The 21989-nt window shown below is 45.2% G+C and overlaps 1 protein-coding gene and 4 pseudogenes across 1 annotated transcript in view; 2 read left to right on the forward strand and 3 right to left on the reverse strand.

The window, feature by feature from the left end:
- DNAJC1 (DnaJ heat shock protein family (Hsp40) member C1) overlaps positions 1–21989 on the reverse strand; it is a 274628-nt gene that overhangs the window by 65924 nt on the left and 186715 nt on the right. The window lies entirely within an intron of this gene.
- On the reverse strand, positions 362–479 carry LOC134931224 (5S ribosomal RNA; annotated as a pseudogene).
- Positions 619–736, reverse strand: LOC134929852 (5S ribosomal RNA; annotated as a pseudogene).
- Positions 4067–4184, forward strand: LOC134929854 (5S ribosomal RNA; annotated as a pseudogene).
- LOC134931235 (5S ribosomal RNA) lies at positions 4324–4441 on the forward strand (annotated as a pseudogene).

The following is a 21989-nucleotide window of genomic DNA, read 5'->3' on the forward strand; positions in this document are numbered from 1 at the left end:
TTAAATTAAATAATGTAGGTAAAGTAAATGATAAATGAGATAAAACTTAACCTTTAATTGTTTCTCAAATAAAAGGAAGAAAAAAGGGCGAATAATAAGACAATTAAAGGACTCGTGTCTGGTGTTACAGCAAAAAGAAACTTGTTTGACCTTTTTAGCAAATGAGGTACAAGTTGCTAGGAGAAGGTGAAGATATTAGAAGTAATAAATTGGATGGATGTTAGTGTGTTCTAATAGGATGAATGTATCCAGGACAGTCACTAAGCATGCCTCAAAACAAAGGTATCCAAATGGAGAGTGATATGGTAGCAATGTTGAGTGAGCTGAATTTGATCTTGTATGAGAGATAGAGAGAAAAGGGGGCCCACTGCACCTGGTATTCTCAGGGGGTTTCCCATCCTGATACTGACCAGGCCATACCTGCTTAGCTTCCGAGATCGGACAGGATCGGGCGCATTCAGGGTAGTATGGCCGTGGGCCTGAGGTAAGAAAGAAATGAAAGAAGATAGGAAGATGATTCTATTGTCTGTACTGAGTACAAATCAACCATAGGTGGTCCGGGAGTGTTTTTCCAGAAACAGACATAGAGGTATAGTCAGTTTTGGAGAATTAAAATGGGGCCCACAGCACCTGGTATTCTCAGGAGGTTTTCCTTCCTAATACTGGCCAGGCCACACCTGCTTAGCTTCCGAGATTGGACAGGATCGGGCGTATTCAGGGTAGTATGGCCGTGGGCCAGTGTGAGGAAAATATTGAGTGGAAAGGGAGAATGCACTGCTTTGTGTACTTCACATTCAACCACGACCACTGATGGTCTCGAAATAGTATTTCCAGACAGTATCAAGATGATTTGTAGTGTCTGGGATTAAAGAGGATGTATGTGGTTGGGGAAATTTATGAGAGTGATGTATGGTGTATGTGTGTGTATGTCATGTTGATTGATGAAAAACTTTTGGAAAGAGATGTGTTTAAGAGGTAGAATGAAGCTGAAAAATCACTCTGATTAAATAACAAATCACACAAATGACAAAATGTAGGTTAGTCCCTTGAGGGGAAAAAGCAAAAAACAAAAAGCAGCAGAAGATAAATGGTCGTATATTGGGAGGGAACTCAAGGCTGGCTCCCAAATGACAATCTTAACTTTAATTCCTGAGTAGGAAGGGTTGAATACCAAAATCTCATAACAAATGTCAAATAGTCAGTGATGGGGTATAAAAATGCTACCATAAAACACATGCATGTTGGAATCACATAAATTCACTTGTGTGTTTAATTCACAGTTAGGTATCTGTATATAATAATAGAACCTTGGAGGCATGGGCGGGTGTGAGGACTGAGTACTACAGATTATCACTGAAATTAGAAAACTGTTGTGAAACAGAAGATATAATGATTTGTTTACATTGCGATATCTGTGACAGAGGTAAATGTGGTGGTATATAGTGGTCTGATGACCGTTACCACTATCTTAGGGTAGACTGACACCTCTTTACAGACTAGTGGTAAATATAGACATAATTATAGACCCTGATGGTCTAGTGGAATTACCTAGTATAAGTCGTTTGCAAGGAGGGAACACACGGTAGGCGCTAGAGACAGTGCACTGTATGATCAGTGTTAAGCAGGGGAAAGATTCCCGTGCTGCACTGTTGTATAGTGGTGCGCCTAAGACCCTGGTGGTCTAGTGTTGATTACCCTGGCCGCACGATCTGCGGCTGATGTTTGCTGCTGAACTTACCTGTTCAAAGTCCTGCTGGTCCCGCTGTTAGTGACGAGCGCGGCCGCCCGCTTCCGGGTTGGGCGTCGCCGCGATGACGTCACGGTTGACGATTCTCTCGACGTACGTTTCACCTTTTGGCTTGGTCACGAGAGCCCCTCTTTACTGCTCTCATGTGGCCAGTACTTAAAGGTTAAGGTAACCAATAGAATGATTTAGTTGTGACTGATTGCAAAACGGACCAATCAGAATACTGGTGGGGTGTCCCGTGGAATCCATTTTGGAAGAGGGAAAAGAGAAGGGAAAAGACAGGAAATGATGGGGAATGTGACAGGGAGCGTGGAGCTGGCTGAACATAGGAAAAGAGAAAGGATGAGTGTGTAGAGGATTGTGAATGGGAGAAATGAGATGAATGAGCAATAGGATGGTGATATATAATATATAGAGTATGTAAATGAAAATAAAAATAAAATAAATATAAATAAAATTGAAAATAAAATAAAAATATAAATAATAAAATAATAATAAATATAAATAAAAATGAATGTAAAGATAAAATAAATATGAAAATGAAAATAAAATAGAGTGAAAATAATAATAAATGTAATGGTGAATGTGAAAATGTAAAAATTGAATGAATATGAATATAAATGAAGAAATGAAAAAATGAAAAAATGAATGAATGAAAAAAATGAAAAAATTTTCATTTTTTCATTTATATTCATATTCATTCAATTTTTACATTTTCACATTCACCATTACATTTATTATTATTTTCACTCTATTTTATTTTCATTTTCATATTTATTTTATCTTTACATTCATTTTTATTTATATTTATTATTATTTTATTATCATTTATATTTTTATTTTATTTTCAATTTTATTTATATTTATTTTATTTTTATTTTCATTTACATACTCTATATATTATATATCACCATCCTATTGCTCATTCATCTCATTTCTCCCATTCACAATCCTCTACACACTCATCCTTTCTCTTTTCCTATGTTCAGCCAGCTCCACGCTCCCTGACACATTCCCCATCATTTCCTGTCTTTTCCCTTCTCTTTTCCCTCTTCCAAAATGGATTCCACGGGACACCCCACCAGTATTCTGATTGGTCCGTTTTGCAATCAGTCACAACTAAATCATTCTATTGGTTACCTTAACCTTTAAGTACTGGCCACATGAGAGCAGTAAAGAGGGGCTCTCGTGACCAAGCCAAAAGGTGAAACGTACGTCGAGAGAATCGTCAACCGTGACGTCATCGCGGCGACGCCCAACCCGGAAGCGGGCGGCCGCGCTCGTCACTAACAGCGGGACCAGCAGGACTTTGAACAGGTAAGTTCAGCAGCAAACATCAGCCGCAGATCGTGCGGCCAGGGTAATCAACACTAGACCACCAGGGTCTTAGGCGCACCACTATACAACAGTGCAGCACGGGAATCTTTCCCCTGCTTAACACTGATCATACAGTGCACTGTCTCTAGCGCCTACCGTGTGTTCCCTCCTTGCAAACGACTTATACTAGGTAATTCCACTAGACCATCAGGGTCTATAATTATGTCTATATTTACCACTAGTCTGTAAAGAGGTGTCAGTCTACCCTAAGATAGTGGTAACGGTCATCAGACCACTATATACCACCACATTTACCTCTGTCACAGATATCGCAATGTAAACAAATCATTATATCTTCTGTTTCACAACAGTTTTCTAATTTCAGTGATAATCTGTAGTACTCAGTCCTCACACCCGCCCATGCCTCCAAGGTTCTATTATTATATACAGATACCTAACTGTGAATTAAACACACAAGTGAATTTATGTGATTCCAACATGCATGTGTTTTATGGTAGCATTTTTATACCCCATCACTGACTATTTGACATTTGTTATGAGATTTTGGTATTCAACCCTTCCTACTCAGGAATTAAAGTTAAGATTGTCATTTGGGAGCCAGCCTTGAGTTCCCTCCCAATATACGACCATTTATCTTCTGCTGCTTTTTGTTTTTTGCTTTTTCCCCTCAAGGGACTAACCTACATTTTGTCATTTGTGTGATTTGTTATTTAATCAGAGTGATTTTTCAGCTTCATTCTACCTCTTAAACACATCTCTTTCCAAAAGTTTTTCATCAATCAACATGACATACACACACATACACCATACATCACTCTCATAAATTTCCCCAACCACATACATCCTCTTTAATCCCAGACACTACAAATCATCTTGATACTGTCTGGAAATACTATTTCGAGACCATCAGTGGTCGTGGTTGAGTGTGAAGTACACAAAGCAGTGCATTCTCCCTTTCCACTCAATATTTTCCTCACACTGGCCCACGGCCATACTACCCTGAATACGCCCGATCCTGTCCAATCTCGGAAGCTAAGCAGGTGTGGCCTGGCCAGTATTAGGAAGGAAAACCTCCTGAGAATACCAGGTGCTGTGGGCCCCATTTTAATTCTCCAAAACTGACTATACCTCTATGTCTGTTTCTGGAAAAACACTCCCGGACCACCTATGGTTGATTTGTACTCAGTACAGACAATAGAATCATCTTCCTATCTTCTTTCATTTCTTTCTTACCTCAGGCCCACGGCCATACTACCCTGAATGCGCCCGATCCTGTCCGATCTCGGAAGCTAAGCAGGTATGGCCTGGTCAGTATCAGGATGGGAAACCCCCTGAGAATACCAGGTGCAGTGGGCCCCCTTTTCTCTCTATCTCTCATACAAGATCAAATTCAGCTCACTCAACATTGCTACCATATCACTCTCCATTTGGATACCTTTGTTTTGAGGCATGCTTAGTGACTGTCCTGGATACATTCATCCTATTAGAACACACTAACATCCATCCAATTTATTACTTCTAATATCTTCACCTTCTCCTAGCAACTTGTACCTCATTTGCTAAAAAGGTCAAACAAGTTTCTTTTTGCTGTAACACCAGACACGAGTCCTTTAATTGTCTTATTATTCGCCCTTTTTTCTTCCTTTTATTTGAGAAACAATTAAAGGTTAAGTTTTATCTCATTTATCATTTACTTTACCTACATTATTTAATTTAATACAAAAGAGTGCTCCCAAACAAGGGTTTTTTGTCTTGTCTCTCCTTTTCAACTGGAATCATGGGGGCCCCTGCACCATCAGTCTACTTCCTGCCGAACACTCCCACTCTTTTTCCTCCTTTGAAGTTCATTCTATGCACCTTTTGCGTCCTATTCATCTCCAGGTTGCAGTCATGTACAGTCACCCTTGTTCCTCCTCCCACGTTCTCAACAACTTCGCTACCTGGCTACTACACTTCCTCTACTCTCACTCTTCCACTCTCAAACTGTGCAATTGCAACATCCATCTCAGCAACCCCATGGATGCTGCTGCTTCACAGCTGCTATCTCTTACCTCCTCCTTTGACCTGATCCAATGGGTCTTCTCTCCTCAATTGCTGGATTTACTTTTCAGGCAGTGCTGTGAACTCACTGACTTCACTAACCTCACCTTCCCTTTTTCGACTACCATCGTCTCTTGTTTGTCTGTTCCCTACAGCAACAACTCCCATCTTGCAAGTTTACATTCACTGTACAATTCTACACTCACCTCTGCTCTTGACTTTGGTTCCATACAGTTACCCTTAGACTTTGTCATTTTCCTCCCCATCCCTGGCTTTCTAGGCTGACTGGCAACCTCTACTACTGCACCTGTACAGCTTACCTGTACGCGGACTACCTCCACTTCAAATTTATGCTTTCCTCCAACAACCTTGCCTTTTCTCATGCTAAACGATCATACTTTAAGATCTCTTATCTCCTCCCAGTCTTCCTACCCTTGCCACTATTAAATTCCCTCCTATACCCCTCCGCTCCTCCCCTTCTTGCCCTGACTTCGCCAACTATTTCACTACCAAAATTTAAGCCATCCTTAATGCCACTCCCCATCCTCCGTTCGCACCGCTTTCTTCCGAATCTGGCCTGCCCCCCTTTCTGCCTGCTCCACCACCTCTGGAGATTAAGACCATATCTCAGAGTTTTCCAAACTCTGCCATTAAAGTCTAGGTTTTAGGAATATCCATGCTAGAGTCCAGATGGTTAAATCAAATTAAAAGAGGTAACAATTAAGTCAACTTTGCTCAAGCATTGATATCCTTAAAACCTGGATTGTAATGGTAGAATTTAGGAAACTCTGCCTTACCCTCTAATCTTCATCACCACCCTGGATACTATCTGAGGCACTACGTATATATGCAACCTTTCCCTTTCTTCTGGCGTCCTTAGAGGTAATGTACTGGTTTCTTCCTTTTGTGTGTACTACTCTCCTACACGTGTGAGATAACTCTGCAGACACGTTCTAGAATGTCTGCATTTATGAAACAGCCGTACTAGTTACCGCTTTATTTATATTTTTAGTCCATATGAACTTTTATTGTTTCCTAAGCGCCAGTCTACCATGAACCATTTGTGGTATAAGCTCAGATTTATAGTCTACTGAAGTTGAAACACTGCAATATCAAACATTGCAACATAAGCCATAAAAACATACAATGGCTATATATATATATATATATATATATATATAAATATTGAACAAGCTTGAGGCATGGCAGATCCAAATGAGGGCCAGACAGATTTAGAGATTAACATAAAAGAACACAGTTGGGTTAAAAAATAAGATTTTATTTACCGGTAAATCTATTTCTCGTAGTCCGTAGTGGATGCTGGGGACTCCGTAAGGACCATGGGGAATAGACGGGCTCCGCAGGAGACATGGGCACTTTAAGAAAGAATTTAGATTCTGGTGTGCTCTGGCTCCTCCCTCTATGTCCCTCCTCCAGACCTCAGTTAGAGAAACTGTGCCCGGAAGAGCTGACAGTACAAGGAAAGGATTTTGGAAATCCAGGGCAAGACTCATACCAGCCACACCAATCACACCGTATAACTTGTGATAAACTTACCCAGTCAACAGTATGAACTACAACAGAGCATCAGTTCAACCCTGATGCAACAATAACATAGCCCTTATTGCAGCAATAACTATATACAAGTATTGCAGAAGAAGTCCGCACTTGGGACGGGCGCCCAGCATCCACTACGGACTACGAGAAATAGATTTACCGGTAAGTAAAATCTTATTTTCTCTAACGTCCTAGTGGATGCTGGGGACTTCGTAAGGTCAATGGGGGATTATACCAAAGCTCCCAAACGGGCGGGAGAGTGCGGATGACTCTGCAGCACCGAATGAGCAAACACAAGGTCCTCCTCAGCCAGGGTATCAAACTTATAGAACTTTGCAAAAGTGATTGAACCTGACCAAGTAGCCGCTCGGCACAGCTGTAATGCCGAGACCCCTCGGGCAGCCGCCCAAGAAGAGCCCACATTACTAGTGGTATGGGCCTTAACGGATTTTGGCCGCGGCAATCCAACCGCAGAATGAGCCTGCTGAATCGTATTACAGATCCAGCGAGCAATAGTTTGCTTTGAAGCAGGAGCACCAAGTTTGTTGGAAGCATACAGGATAAACAAAGATTCTGTTTTCCTGACCCTAGCCGTTCTGGCTACATAAACCTTCAAAGCCCTGACCACATCAAGTAACTCGGAATCCTCCAAGTCCGTAGTAGCCACAGGCACCACAATAGGTTGGTTTATATTAAAGGATGAAACCACTTTTGGCAGAAATTGTGGACGGGTCCGCAATTCTGCTCTATCCTCATGGAAAACCAGATAGGGGCTTTTATGTGACAAAGCCGCTAATTCTGACACACGCCTAGCCGAAGACAATGCTAGTAGCATGACCACCTTCCACGTGAGATATTTCAATTCCACAGTTTTGAGAGGTTCAAACCAGTGGGATTTCAGGAAACTCAACACCACGTTAAGATCCCAAGGTGCCACCGGGGGCACAAAAGGGGGCTGAATACGCAGCACTCCCTTCACAAACGTCTGAACTTCAGGTAGAGAAGCCAGCTCTTTTTGAAAGAAAATGGATAGGGCCGAAATCTGGACCTTAATGGAACCCAATTTTAGGCCCAAAGTCACTCCTGACTGTAGGAAGTGAAGGAAACGGCCCAGCTGGAATTCCTCCGTAGGGGCATTCCTGGCCTCACACCAAGCAACATATTTTCGCCATATACGGTGATAATGTTGAGCCGTCACGTCCTTCCTAGCCTTTATCAGCGTAGGAATGACCTCATCTGGAATGCCTTTTTCTGCTAGGATCCGGCGTTCAACCGCCATGCCGTCAAACGCAGCCGCGGTAAGTCTTGGAACAGACAGGGCCCTTGTTGCAACAAGTCCTGTTTTAGAGGAAGAGGCCATGGGTCCTCTGTGAGCATTTCTTGCAGATCTGGATACCAAGTCCTTCTTGGCCAATCCGGAACAATGAGTATTGTTCTCACTCTTTTTCTTACGATTCTCAACACCTTGGGTATGAGAGGAAGAGGAGGAAATACATAGACCGATTGGAACACCCACGGTGTCACCAGGGCGTCTACAGCTATCGCCTGAGGGTCTCTTGACCTGGCGCAATACCTCTGTATTTTCTTGTTGAGGCGGGATGCCATCATGTCCATCTGTGGCAGTTCCCACCGACTTGCAAGCTGTGCGAAGACTTCTTGATGAAGTCACCACTCCCCCGGGTGGAGGTCGTGCCTGCTGAGGAAGTCTGCTTCCCAGTTGTCTACCCCCATGATGAACACTGCTGACAGTGCGCTTACATGATTCTCCGCCCAGCGAAGTATTCTGGTGGCTTCCGCCATCGCCACCCTGCTCCTTGTGCCGCCTTGTCGGTTTACATGAGCCACAGCGGTGATGTTGTCTGACTGAATCAGAACAGGTTGACCGCGAAGCAGGGCCTCTGCTTGACGTAGGGCGTTGTAAATGGCCCTTAGTTCCAGGAAGTTGATGTGAAGGCAAGTCTCTGACTTGACCACAGACCTTGGAAATTTCTTCCCTGTGTGACTGCTCCCCACCCTCGGAGGCTTGCATCCGTGGTCACCAGGACCCAGTCCTGAATGCCGAATCTGCGGCCCTCGAGAAGGTGAGCACTCTGCAGCCACCACAAGAGAGACACCCTGGCCCTGGGGGATAGGGTGATTAACCGATGCATCTGAAGATGTGATCCGGACCATTTGTCCAGTAAGTCCCATTGAAAGGTCCTCGCATGGAACCTGCCAAAGGGAATGGCCTCGTACGATGCCACCATCTTTCCCAGGACTCGAGTGCAGTGATGCACTGACTCCTGTTTTGGTTTTAATAGGTCCTTGACCAGTGTCATGAGTTCCTGAACCTTCTCTATCGGGAGATAAACCCTTTTCTGGCCTGTGTCCAGAATCATGCCCAGGAAGGGCAGACGAGTCGTAGGAACCAGCTGTGACTTTGGAATATTCAGAATCCAGCCGTGTTGCCATAACACTTCCAGAGAACGTGCTACGCTGATCAGCAACTGCTCTCTTGACATCGCTTTTATGAGGAGATCGTCCAAGTATGGGATAATTGTGACCCCTTGCTTCCGCAGGAGTACCATCATTTCTGCCATTACCTTGGTAAATATTCTCGGAGCCGTGGAGAGACCAAACGGCAACATCTGAAATTGGTAATGACAATCCTGTACCACAAATCTGAGGTACGCCTGATGAGGTGGATAAATGGGGACATGAAGATATGCATCCTTTATGTCCAGAGACACCATAAAATCCCCCCATTCCAGGCTTGCAATGACCGCTCTCAGCGATTCCATCTTGAACCGGAACCTTTTTAGGTACCCGTTCAGGGATTTTAAATTCAATATGGGTCTGACCGAACCGTCCGGTTTCGGTACCACAAACATGGTCGAATAATAACCCTTTCCTTGTTGAAGGAGGGGAACCTTGACCACCACCTGTTGAAGATACAATTTGTGAATTGCAGTTAACACTATTTCCCTCTCTAAGGGGGAAGCTGGCAGGGCCGACTTGAGGTATCGGTGAGGGGGCATCTCTTCGAATTCCAGCTTGTATCCCTGAGACACAACATCTATTGCCCAGGGATCCAACTGTGAGTGATCCCACTTGTGTCTGATATATCGGAGACGCGCCCCCACCGGGCCTAGATCCGCCTGTGGAGCCCCAGCATCATGCGGTGGATTTAGTGGAAGCCGGGGAGGACTTCTGTTCCTGGGAACTAGCTGTGTTGTGCAGCTTCTTTCCTCTGCCCCTGCCTCTGGCAAGAAAGGACACACCTCGGACTTTCTTGTTTTTCTGTGATCGAAAGGACTGCATTTGGTAATACGGTGCTTTCTTAGGTTGTGAGGAAACATATGGCAAAAAATTTGACTTCCCAGCCGTAGCTGGGGAGACCAGGTCCGAGAGACCCTCCCCAAACAATTCCTCACCCTTGTAAGGTAAAACCTCCATGTGCCTTTTTAAATCAGCATCACCTGTCCATTGCCGAGTCCACAGGAACCTTCTGGCAGAAATCGACATAGCATTTATTCTAGAACCTAGTAGGCTAATGTCTCTCTGAGCATCTCTCATATAAAGGACAGCGTCTTTAATATGCCCCAGGGTCATTAATATAGTATCCTTGTCTAAGGTATCAAGTTCCTCAGATAAGGTATCCGTCCATGCTGCTACAGCACTACACACCCAAGGCGACGCGATTGCCGGCCTCAGTAAGGTACCTGAATGTGTATAAATGGACTTCAGGGTAACCTCCTGTTTGCGATCCGCAGCATCTTTGAGGGTAGCCGTATCCTGTGACGGAAGGGCTACCTTCTTGGATAAGCGTGTCAAAGCTTTGTCCACCATAGGGGAGGATTCCCAGCGTAACCTGTCCGTTGGCGGGAAAGAATACGCCATAAGAATCTTCTTGGAAATCTGCAGTTTTTTATCTGGAGATTCCCAAGCCTTTTCACATAACTCATTGAGCTCGTGTGAGGGGGGAAAAGTTACCTGCGGCTTCTTTTCCCCATACATATGAACCCTCTTGTCAGGGACTGGGGTTTCCTCTGTGATGTGCAACACATCCTTAATAGCTATAATCATATAACGGATGGATTTAGCCAATTTTGGCTGTAACTTTGCATCATCGTAATCGACACTGGAGTCAGAATCCATGTATCCGTGTCAATAATTTGGGATAGTGGGCGCTTCTGAGACCCTGTCGGTCTCTGCGACATAGGATCAGGCATGGGTTGGGACCCTGACTATCCTGAGGTTTCAGCTTTGTCTAACCTTTTATGCAAGGAATTAACATTATCATTTAAAACCTTCCACATATCCATCCAATCAGGTGTCGGTGCCGTCGGCAGAGACACCACATTCATTTGCTCCCGCTCTGCTTCCACATAGCCTTCCTCATCATACATGTCGACACAAGTGTACCGACACACCACACACACAGGGAATGCCCTTTTTGAAGACAGTTCCCCCACAAGGCCCTTTGGTGAGACAGAGAGAGAGTATGCCAGCACACACCCCAGCGCTATATAACCCAGGAATAACACAGTAACTTAATGTTAACCCAGTAGCTGCTGTATTTGTGTTTTTAGCGCCTAATTATGTGCCCCCCCTCTCTTTTTACCCTTTTTCTACCGTGATCTGCAGGGGAGAGCCTGGGGAGCTTCTTCTCAGTGGAGCTGTGGAGAAAAAATGGCGCTGGTGAGTGCTGAGGGAGAAGCCCCGCCCCCTAGACTGCGGGCTTCTGTCCCGCTAAAATACATATCTTTTTGGCGGGGGCTCATACATATATACAGTGCCCAACTGTATATATGTTTACTTTTGCCAACAGAGGTCCATATGCTGCCCAGGGCGCCCCCCCCCTGCGCCCTTACAGTGACTGGAGTATGTGAGGAGTGTATGGAGCAATGGCGCACAGTTGCAGTGCTGTGCGTTACCTCATGTGAAGAACGGAGTCTTCTGCCGCCGATTTCGAAGTCTTCTTTGCTTCTCATACTCACCCGGCTTCTGTCCTCCGACTGCGAGGGGGACGGCGGCGCGGCTCTGGGATCAGACGACGAGGGTGAGATCCTGTGTACGATCCCTATGGAGCTAATGGTGCCCAGTAGCCTAAGAAGCAGGACCTATCTTCAGAGAGTAGGGCTGCTTCTCTCCCCTCTGTCCCACGATGCAGGGAGTCTGTTGCCAGCAGAGCTCCCTGAAAATAAAAAAACTAACAAAATACTTTCTTACAGCAAGCTCAGTAGAGCTCACTGAACAGCACCCAGCTCGTCCGGGCACAGATTCAAACGGCGGTCTGGAGGAGGGACATAGAGGGAGGAGCCAGAGCACACCAGAATCTAAATTCTTTCTTAAGGTGCCCATGTCTCCAGCGGAGCCCGTCTATTTCCCATGGTCCTTACGGAGTCCCCAGCATCTACTAGGACGTTAGAGAAAAAAAAAATTAAAAAACCCCAACAAATAATATCAGTAACATACAGTATATCACAAAATCTATCTGTTGTTAGTGGCTTAAACATGGTTGTCTGAATCCTGGAATTAGGGCTCTGTCTGGTGACTAGAGGCTTTCCAGAGGATGAATTGTACCTATTCCTTTTCCAGTTGCCACATATGACTATCCCCCCCAACACTACAACAATACAGCCCAGTCCTCAAAATATCTGCTGTCAACACACTTGCTTTCTCTGTAAAATGTTGGGGTAGTGAAGCCTACATGGGGACTGAGGAGTGGAAGGATAGAAAGGGGGAAATGGAGGGACGAACTGTTGAAAGTTGAGGGATTCCTAGGTAGGGAACAAATAACACTATGTAGACAAAAGGGACTGGACACTCACCGCAAATAAATCAACAAGATTTTATTGGTGTCAGTACTTTGTAGATCCACAAGTTCCTTGTCAACACAGGCGGTATTGTTTTGCATTTCCGACTTAAGTACAGTGACCAACTGCGACTTTGAAGAAGGTTGAGTCTGTCTAGAACGCACCCATCGCTCCAATTTATGCCAGGGGTTCTCAAAGGTTTAAGATCTGGACTCTGAGCTAGCCAGTTGATCCGAGTTACTGAATGTTCTGTATATCAGTCCAGCATTGCCCTAAAACATGACATTGTGCAGTCTACGCTGATCCCCTTTTCAAACTCTGTTAGCTCCTTCCAGCAAGTAATTTTGTAATCGCCACTAACTGAATCGGTCCTTCCGTGGCAATTAGCTGCGGTGTTATCTCTGCGGCTACTGTGTCACTAAGGCAGGTGATCAGTCCTTTGCGTTATGTCAGAAATCACAAGTGCCAAAACTGTATGTGACACTGCATAAATAAGCTATGCATGTGATATACAGTTCACATCCCGTATACTATAGGCTGACACAGTTCATTGATACATTCATATAGCCTTGCAGATGCACCCATAGCTTTTCCCATTCATTTACATAAAAATGTATAAAGAACTGTCGGTGTGGAATCATACACCCATACTCCTTCCCAAATACCTGTCCTACAGAGCTCTTATTAAAGCAAGGTGACAACAAGCATTGGGTCACCCTGATATAGTGTAAACCAGCTCTAGTGTAGACTCCCAAGGCTGGTTCCCACTAGGAACAGAGAAATTATGGCATTGGGTCCAAAGGTCACAGTGGAACCAGCCCAGGCTGGTTCATAGTTTACAGCCTCTATAAGGGGCATATACAAATAAAAAATACATGGATGGTCTTGATACTGTTAATCCATTATGGTTTTAGTATAGTTTCATTTGTTATCTGGGACTTATGCTAAAACAAAAGTATTTTTTTTTAATTCTCATCCTACTAGAACTCTTGATACCATGAACCGAATTCTCAGTAAAATTTTTCCTGCACATTGTCTGCTGCCATCTGCTGACTACTGGAGACCACTAATCACTTTAATGCCTATCTACCCTTCACTCTCTAGACACTAAAGATATTTTCCCCAAGTAGGTTGCTCACCAAATTCTTTCAGTGTCCTCTTGAATTGCTTCCCTAGACCCCTCCTATCTCTATCAACTGCTTCCAGATTCATGCCTGCAACTCTGCAAACGTCATTTTTGTTAGTTATGCTAAATAATCAAGATCCATTTTAAGCATCTCAAACACTAGTGGAACAGTAGCGTATCTATAATGGTGCAGCAGTAAAACCAGCTGGAAAATGTCCGCCATGCTATTTCCACGGAGACCTGCACACTAGATTCGGGTGCACAGCTAACGTCTTCGAGTGACCCTATTGCTTAGTCTACTGCACTGCCTGCAGAAGAGGAGGGGATATGGACAGAGACTTCACACGGGCCCCCTCCATTCTTAATGTGCCCACCTTGTGGCATATTTCTTATCACAATGGTGGATTCCTATGGTCTAAACCTCAAACTTAAGTGATAAACCACTTTTAGCCCATCCATAGCAAGACTATGTAAGGAGCAACTTTATTGACGCGAAATTTGTATTTTATTCTTTACCCACAGGTTGCATACATGGACTGAAGAGAGGGGTCCCCTGGCTGAACACCATTAGGTAAGCAGCAAAGTGGTTACTTATAGACCTTATCCTCCCTAAGGAATAAAACCCCATGATGTAAATTTTTTACATTCAAGTGTGCAAAATCCTGCATTCTATGGCTCCAAAATCACAATTCAACTCAGACAGGAAGTCAACTCTTCCCTTCCTCCAAGAGCAGGAAGTGGCCACATAAACTCGATTACTCTAAATAAATCACGATTACTCTAAATAAATCAATAAATACTGAAGTGGCTGAACAAATATACTGGAATGGGTAGAAGCACAACTGAAAAAAACACATATAAATAGATTCAAGCAAGGAAACTCTGTTTTATCCTACAATTTAAGGGGTATTCAATTAGCTCCGACAAATTCGGAACTATCAAATTCACCCCCGAATATTCAATTGCTGCCCGCTTTCACACGTTTTGAAAGCGTTTTCGCCAATGTATTTTCACTTTTTTATTTAGTGAAATGGCACTGGCGAAAAATGCCTCAAAAACGGGGACAACGGTCCACAGTTTTGCCGGCGCAGGTGCAAAAACATATGGAATCGCTGATCCATGTTTTTCGCTCATGCTGAATTTTTCACCTAGGCGAAAAAACGTCCCTGCTACTGAATAGGGCCAATCCCCATTCACCCTAAAAATTGGCGAAAAAGGAGATTTATATGGTAGACTTACCATGGACTGGACTCCACAGGGAATACATCGGGGTGTAGAGCTGGATCTTGATCCGAGGCACCAACAGGCTAAAACTCTGACTGTTCCCAGGATGCATTGCACCGCCTCCTCTATAACCCCACCTCCAGGCACTGTGAATCCAGTGTACCTCACAGAAAGAGATTTAACTATGGTAAGTCTACCATAAATCTCCTTTTCTGCAGCGGGTACACTGGGATTCCACAGGGAATACATCGGGAAAGTCCTAAAGCAGTTCCTCATGGGAGGGGATGCACCGTAGCGGGCACAAGAACCCGGCATCCAAAGGAAGCACCCTGGGAGGCGGAAGTATCAAAGGTATAGAACCTGATGAACGTGTTCACTGAGGACCACGTAGCACCTTGCACAATTGTTCAGCGGACGCGCCACGAGGGACCACCCAAGAAGGTCCAACAGACTGAGTAAAATGGGCTTTGATCGCAGCAGGAGCTGGAAGACCAGCCTGTGCATATATGCTTGTGCAAACACCATTCTAATCCATCTGGCCAAGGTTTGCTTATTCGCTGCAGTGCGAATGGGTCCGGAATGCGCAGCGCCCGCAGTTGCCCGGCGACAGGGGTCACCGGGTTACGTCGCGGCTAACAAAGGAAGCGGTCGCAGAGCCGACCGCAAAGAAGATTGACAGGAAGAAGGCGTTCCAGGGCGGATCCAGACCGTTGGCTGCCGTTTTCGGGGAGTGGTAAGGAAAACGCAGGCGGGTCCAGGAGTACGGAGGGCGGATGTCTGACGTCAAAGCCGGCCCCAGCATCGCAGGGATCGTCGCACAGGGTAAGTAGGTATAGGCCTAGTCTACATCTGCTTGACATTTTTTTAGTTTAGCAGGGCTGCACAAGTGATCGCAGCCCTGCTAAGCTAAAATACACTCCCCCATAGGCGTGTACTAGTTGATCGCAGCAGCAGCAAAAAGTTGCTGGCTGCGATCAACTCGGAATGACCACCAAAGGCCGGAACCACAATCTCTTGGTTAAGATGAAAAGACGATACCACCTTAGGTAGATAACTAGGGCGAGTTCGAAGAAATGCCCGGTCACGGTGAAAAAACAGAAAGGGTGGACAACAGGACAAGACGCCTAAGTCCGACACCCTCCTAGCAGAGGCAACAGCCAATAAAAACATGACCTTAAGTGTAAGACATTTAAGATCCACAGACTCAAGAGGTTCAAATGGAGACTCTTGTAGGGCATTTAAGACAACAGACAGATCCCACGGAGCCACAGGAGGGACATAGGGAGGCTGAATCTGTAAAATGCCCTGAGTGAAAGTATGAACGTCAGGAATAGACCCAATTTTTCCCTGAAACCACACCGACACGGCCGATATATGAACCTTGAGGAAGGCCAGACGAAGGCCTAAAGCCTGGAAGTTCTGAACGAATAGGCATCATAATTCTTAGCAGCACATCATGTGAAGTAAGAGATCCAGACCCTGTAATAAATCCGTTCCGAAGCCGGTTTGCAAACCTTCAACATAGTTTGAATAACCGCCTCAGAGAATCCCTTGGCCGTCAGGAGTGAAGCTTCAAGAGCCACGCCGTCAAAGCCAGCTCCGGATAGACACTGAACGAGGAGATCTGGGCGTTGAGGAAGTAGAAGAGGACGCTCTATTGACTGACCCTGCAGGTCTGAGAACCAATGCCATCTGGGTAACGCTGCAGCAACTAGAAGTAGTATTCCTCTTTCTTGCTTGAACTTCTGTAGTACCCTGGGCAGAAGTGACACTGGAGGGAGCACGTATGGCAGCCGAAAGTTCCATGGAATTGTCAGTGCATCCACTAACACTGCTTGAGGATCCCTTGTCCTTGATCCGAAGACCAGAACCTTGTGATTGTGTCGAGACGCCATCAGGTCTACATCTGGTAGGCCCCACTTGTCCACTAGGAGTTGAAAGACTTCCGGATCAAGACTCCACTCTCTGGCGTGAATGTCCTGACAACTGAGGAAATGCACTTCCCAGTTGAGGACTCCGGGGATGAACACTGCCGATATTGCTGGCAGATGGCGTTCTGCCCGATGGAGGATTTTTGATAATTCCAGCATTGTCATGCGGCTTCGAGTGCTGCCTTGATTATTTATATACGCCACCATGGTGGCATTGTCGGATTGTACTTGAATAGGCCTGTTCTGTACTAGGGGCGGGGCCAGTGTCAACGCTTTGAACACTGCACGCAATTCCAGAATGTTTTTCGGGAGGAGAGACTCCTCCCTGTTCCACCGACCCTGGAGAGAGTGTTGTTCCAACACAGCGTCCCAACCCTACAGACTGGCATCTGTTGTCAGGAGGACCCAGTTGGAGTTCCAGAAGGGACGCCCCTGCTCAACTTTTGGTCCTGTAGCCACCAGCTCAGTGACAGACGAACCTCCGGAGTCAAGATCATTTGAGACCTGATCCGATGAGGCAGGCCGTCCCACTTGGAAAGGATTAACCTCTGCAGAGGGCGGGAATGAAATTGAGCGTACTCTACCATGTCGAAAGCCGACACCATGATTGCAGAGTGTATCGACACTCTTGGGCAAGAGAGGAAATATCTGATCCTGTCCTGAAGTTTCAGGACTTCTCCTGTGACAAAAACTATCGTTGGTTGTGTGTGTCCAGTAGTGCCCCCAGGTGCACCATACTCTGAGCAGGGACCAACGAGGACTTTTTCCAGTTGATGAGCCACCCGTGGGCTTGTAGGATCAGTAAGTCGTCCAGATACAGCAGGATCCCGATTCCCTGACGGCGGGAAAGAGCCGTCATCATGGCCATGACCTTGGTGAAAATCCAAGGAGCCGTGGCCAATCCAAAAGGCAGTGCCTGGAATTGATAATGTAGGTTGCCAATAGCAAACCACAGATATTGCTGATGCAACATGGCAATAGGTATGTGCATGTAAGCATCCTGTATGTCCAGGGATACCATACAGTCTTCGGGTTCCATGGCCAGCACTATAGAGCGTAGAATTTCCATACGGAATTTGGATACTCTCACAAACTTGTTCAATGATTTGTGGTTGAGTATAGACTGGAAGGACCTTTTTGGCTTCGGAACTAGAAACAGGGTCAAGTAGTATCCCCCTGCCTCTCTGAGACAGTGGTACCGGCACTACCACTCCTGTATCCAGGAGGGATTGTACAACCAAGTAATAGAGCTTGCGCTTTTAACAGATCCACAGGGATATCAGTTTTGCAAAACTGGCGAGCGGGATGTCTCTTGAAAGAGATTGCGTACCCATGAGAAACAACTTCCCACACCCAGGCGTCCGAAGTGGTCTGTAACCAGGCCTGGGCGAACTGCAGAAGTCTGCCTCCCACCCTTGGGTCCCCCAGAGGGACGCCCGTTCCGTCATGCGGCAGGCTTGTCTTGTTTGGAAACAGGCTGACAGGTGGCCCAGGATTGTTTAGATTTAGGCTTAGTGGTTTTGGAAGCACAAGCCTGTCGCAGATACGCCTGACCCTTTGCTTTCCCTGGAGGTCGAAAAGGAACGAAAGGTGGTACTCTTAGCTTTCGGAGCAGAAAAATTAGTATTTGGGAGACATGCAGTCTTGGCAGTAGCCAAGTCAGTTACAATCTTGTTCAGATCCTCCCCAAATAGGATGTCTCCCTTACAAGGGAGCACCTCCAAGGTCTTTTTGGAGTCCAGGTTCCCCTTCCAGGACCTCAACCATAAAATTCGATGAGCCAGGATAGACATAGTAGATGCCTTGGCCACCATTACACCTGCATCAGTGGCCGCCTCCTGAATATAGTGGGAGGCTGTGGTAATAGAAGACAGATATTGTCTGGCAGTGTCAGAAAAATCCTGAGGCAGCTCATCCTCAATTGCCTGAACCCATGCTTCAATTACTTTTGCAGCCCAGGAGGCTGCCATAGTGGGTCTATGTACAGCACCAGTAAGAGTAAATAGACTTCAGGCATCCCTCCACAAGCTTATCCGCGTCGGTTCCTTCAGTGAGGTGACAGGCAGAGTAGATGACACCACAAGACGGGCGACATGAGAGTACACCGGCGGTGGAGTTTCCCACTTGTTACTCAACTCCGCAAGGATAGGATAACGAGCTAGCATCTTTTGAGATAGGGGAAATTTATTTTCTGGCAACGAACAGGATTCCTGACGTATGTCAATTAAGTGGTCAAAATGTGGTAAGACTACCTTAGCAACCTTCTGACGTTTGAACTTATCAGGTTTCTTAGACGTAGTAGTAGGCTCAATGTCATCATCTATTTGAAGAATTAGCTTAATAGCCTCCACTAGGTCAGGAACATCAACCTTGGTTTGTAGATTTCTCATCAGAAGCAACTGTATCAGTGTCTGACGGATCAGTATATTCCCCATCCTCATCGGAAGAATTATCCGAAGTGGATTAGTGGATTGTGAGGAAAAAATGGCCCGTTTAGATGACCCCTTGGCCCCAGAGGGGCATTGGGTAGACTTTTGTCTAACCAAGGATTGATTTAATTGTTGTAATTGGGTAGACAGAGTATCCGCCCAGGGCGGATTAACTACATGGACAATATGTGGCTACAATGGCACTGGAGGTCCCACAGGGGGCGTAAGACGTGTCACAAGTGTACTCAGATCACTTGAGAACACTGCTCAAGGTGGATCCTGCTTGGCCACAGGTGCTGCATGTTGACTGGGTGTATGGCACTCAGCGCCTGAACCAGCAGCTAAAACTTCCCCTTCAGGTAAATCCGTGGCGCCAGTACTGCAGGATGCAGAAGCGTCCGCGGATTTCCTGCCCAGTGTGGCAGACATTATAAGGAATGTAGCCTTAGGGCGTAACAGTGCAATATAGCCAAACACAATACCTGCAAAAAAAACCTATGTTATGTAACAGTAAACACAGGACACAAAACAGAGGATTTAAGCGATATGAGGTGACTGAAACACACAGTAAAAATACCAAATTGGATATTCAGTGCAACACTATATATATATATATATATATATATATATATATATATATACATATATATACAGGACCCTGACGCACCTAGCCCCTCATGGATGGTACAGAATATAGTGGTAGCAATATGTGATAAAGGAGAATGGGATCCCTCACAACAGCTACAGGCACACTCAGTCACATGTACATTGCAGAAGTTATTACATATAAACAATAAAACTGCACTGGACTAGTAATTTACATATAAATATGTACGAGAATACATTTAACAATGCACAGTAGATACTGGATGTATATCACAGAATACTTGTACCAAATATTCAGATAGCAGTACACTTGTTCTTACCTAACACTGTCTAAAATGACATGAAGAATACTTAAGTGCCTGTAAATGCATAGCGCTGATGAGACATGCGGCTTTACAGAGGAGATAGAGCCTGCAGTCCCGGAGATCAGCCCAGCTAGTAGTGAAGATGGCTCCAAAATCTCTGTCAGGGAGTGAGGATGAGTGAAATCCAGCTACAGGTCGGAACACCAGCATTAGATGGCGCCCGGAGCTGGAGGAGGGGCTGGTCCTCTCCACCGAGTACTGTGGAGCCTATATCAAACGGACTTTAATAAATCCGACCTGTGCTCCCTTGCCCTGGTGGATATAGTGGAGTCCCTGTGCAGTACAGTGTCTACGCCAGCAGCGTGGTCCGTCTCCTGGGACCGCGATTAACTGGCGGGTCCCACCTGGGGGACCCTCTTACCTCCTTCCTGATGTGCAGCCACGCGATCCTGGAGAGCGTCAGCGCTGGTGTGCCCGATGATCGGTGCGCCTCCGCTGCAAGTACCCGGGAGCACGATGCAGCACTGCTAGGGAGGTGATGGAGCCGCAGCACAGAATGTCAGACTGACATAAATAGTGCTGCGGCCCTTGAAGTCTTCTTGAAAAGCTCTTTTCAGGGCTGCCAAGCACAGCCCCACCTGTTAGTGACCTGCACTGCAAGCACCAACTTACAAACTGAGCTCCAGTGCCTGGAGGCGGGGCTATAGAGGAGGTGGTGCAATGCATCCTGGGAACAGTCAAAGCTTTAGCCTGTTGGTGCCTCAGATCAAGATCCAACACTACACCCCGATGTATTCCCTGTAGTATCCCAGTGTACCCCGCTGCAGAAAGTTAAGTTTTTTTGTCTAAGCAAAAAAATGGTCCAAGTTGAATACCACCATAGGCCTTTAATAATTTCAGGTGTGCTCCTATCCTTTGAATACGAATATACAACTCCCAGACTTCATGGTAATACTCGCAGGATGAAAAACAACTTGGCACCACAATCAAGTTCTCCATATCAAAGAATGGCCTTACTAATGACAGTAAATAGTTCAAAGGGAATTGTAAGATCGACCCTTGATGTTTGAAACATGTTAATTTTAATCACTTGACTTGTTGAATGAGCTCTAGCATTCTGGTGTGCCTAAACAACTGTCTAGCTTGGAGAAGTGGGTCCTACTTACACATATATTTACTGGCTTTCAACGCTGCAAGCAGATGCCAAACCAGAAATTTGTAAATTACATAAACACAGAACATTAAATTAAATTCTGCAGTGCACAAAAAAATGTGAATGTTAAACAGCAAACATACAGGAATTTGACATAATCAGATAATGATTGATGGAATACAGAGGAGAGCTTGTATACGGTAAAGATGATGCTAGAAGATCAAGGGGACAATTGGTAATATGAGCTTGACAAAAGAGCTAATCTTTTGGAAATGGTGAAAAAGAAGAGTAGGTGAGGGGGTCGCAACAATGTTGAAATTAAATGAAGATGAGTGATATGCAAAAGGCCCCTTGTTTAAAGTTCTTATAGGAATGAAAATAAGTAGGACTGAAAATTATTGCAAAATGTAAAAAAAAGATACAAGGTTTTTATACGCTGTAAAAGCACTATTTCTCTTTTTACGGAGGAAGAAAAAAACAACAACACAGAACAGAAATCTATTTTCTGAATAACAAGGACAGCGCTCAAAATTAATATTTTGATGAACGTACCAGAACTCACAGTGACATGTTGACTGTTAGGGCAGTATGGCTGTATACTACAAAATAAACACCAGCCAGCACATGCATTCACCGCCCTTTAATCAGAAATGTAAAACATATTTGGTGTCATGTGGCCAGTCCTATTACATTTTTTCCTGGAAACAAAGTTTCAAAGTTTGTTCAAAGTTCCTT

The sequence above is a fragment of the Pseudophryne corroboree genome, chromosome 5 (assembly GCF_028390025.1).
Source record: "Pseudophryne corroboree isolate aPseCor3 chromosome 5, aPseCor3.hap2, whole genome shotgun sequence".
In the NCBI taxonomy this organism is placed as follows: domain Eukaryota; kingdom Metazoa; phylum Chordata; class Amphibia; order Anura; family Myobatrachidae; genus Pseudophryne; species Pseudophryne corroboree.